The sequence below is a fragment of the Pteropus vampyrus genome, unplaced genomic scaffold, assembly GCF_000151845.1.
Source record: "Pteropus vampyrus isolate Shadow unplaced genomic scaffold, Pvam_2.0 Scaffold392, whole genome shotgun sequence".
Lineage (NCBI taxonomy): Eukaryota > Metazoa > Chordata > Mammalia > Chiroptera > Pteropodidae > Pteropus > Pteropus vampyrus.
Genome location: NW_011889173.1, coordinates 375,489 through 377,538, shown reverse-complemented (window position 1 = coordinate 377,538; position 2,050 = coordinate 375,489).

Here is a 2,050-nt window from a genome sequence, read left to right as displayed (position 1 = left end):
CAGACGTACAGGGGTGCCCTTCGCTCCTGGGACGCTCACCTCTGCTCCACAGGCACCGGGATCCAGCCTCAGCCCCTCCCGCGGGGGCTGCAGCTCTGAGATCCCCTCCCTACTCAGCTGCTGCCAGGCGGACGAGCCCTGGTGGGGACCGGGACAGGGACGACCTCCCTAAGGCGGGTGCTCAGCGCTGCCGCCTGTGGGATCATCGTCATACACTGTCCATGTCGCTCTCTGCCCCCTGTTCTTGGAGAGGGCCTTGGGATTTCCTGGGCGATGGGAGTGTCTTTTGTTCTGAGGTGACTCTGGGATGGCTCCTGATCACAGGAAGGACCAAGTCATGACTAGAAAGTCACAATTTTCTACCCAAACTCCCCATTCTCTTGAGAAGGGAGAGCTGGAAACAGTTAGTAATTGATCATGGCTCCCTGCGTAAGGCTCTGTAACACCCCGACCGCCCAGGGCTGGGGACGCCCCCAGGCTGGTGAGCACAGCCACGCGGGGAGGGGGACACACCCCAACTCCACAGGGACAGGCGCTCCCCCAGACCTCACCCCGTGTACCTCGTCCCCTGGTTATTCACCTGCGTCCTTCATGTCCTTCAGCAAACTGATAGACGGGTACCCTGAGATCTGTGAGCCACTCTAGCAAATAACCGAATCCGAGGGGGAAGGGCACATGGGAACCTCGACTTGCAGCCAAGTCAGAGAGGATTGTGGGGAACCTGGGGACCTCCCAGCTTAGAGTGTCACCTAAAGCGGAGGGCAGCCTCGTGGGGCCGAGCCCTTCACCACGGGATTCGATGTTTTCTCCACGTGAGCAGTGGTGGTGGGGACATGACCCTGTTCTCAGCCAGGTGGCTCCACTGTGCTCACATGGGACAGCACCCTAAGGTGTCCAGAGACAGTGGGGCATCAGAGAGGAAACCTTCTAATAGTTCAGGGAAAACAGGCTTATTTGTTCTGTTTGTTCACATTTTCTGTATGTTCTGATTGTCTCAAATTTTTTTTTTTAAAGAGAAGAAAAAACATCCAAAGCCATGGGTCACCAGGTTTGTCACCTGGCCCTCTGGTCCCTTCCTGGCTCTTTCTGGGGTACTGCACCCCACTCTGTGTGTCCTCAGCTTCTCTAACACCACGAGTATCAAAATAACATTAAAGACTTATAGATTATTTTTCAGTGAATCTGATTTGCAAACTGGTCAAAACAACAAATAGAATGAGGTAAAGAAATATAAGTAACTAACAATCCTAACAAACCTAACTTGGGCCATTCCCTCCATCAGAAAGGAAAATGCTTTCTATTTCCTTCCAGGCTGAGCGCCGGAGGCTTTCCGGTGTCCACACAGCCGAGGCCACCCACGCCCCGTCATCTGGATGTTGCGGTGCCTCTATGTCTTCACGTTTTTTACTCCATCTTGCTCAAAAGCAAACCTGACCCTTCCACAGCTCCCAACTGCTGTCGGGTAAGTGTACGGAGCTTACTGTGACTTCCATGACACTTCACGGTCCAGGCCTCCTTCAGCCGCTCTGTCCCCAAACTCAACACAGCTGTGTCATCTCTGGGCCTGCGCAGTGCCACCTCTCTGCCCGAACGCCATCTCTTCGGCCTGAGTTCAACAGGTGCCCCAGGACCCCCGGCCTAGCCGCCCAGCCCGGCACCCAGGCGCACCCCCCCCACGCCCTCCTCCCAGGAGGCACCACAGGTTTAGCTCAAGGGCACGAGAGGCCAAACCCAAGTGGACGAAGTCCAACTGGAGAGGTAAGTTGTGTGCGTGCACGTGAGTGACATGTGTTCTTCAGAAGCTGGTGAAGGGAGGTTCTCTGAGCCTGACCCTGTCCACACCACCTGCTCCCAACACGCACATGATCCCCTTGTGACCTGATTTCCGAGAAGCCAGACCTACATGCCATCAGGTCTGCAGCCCACATAAAGGGACTATCCCAAAGCACTTTTTTTAACACCCAGGTGACCGTCGACCTTCCTGAAGGACTCACCACGTGCTATGTTGCAGGGGGAGAAATGGCTTTGACTGTCTTAAAGGTTCACGCGA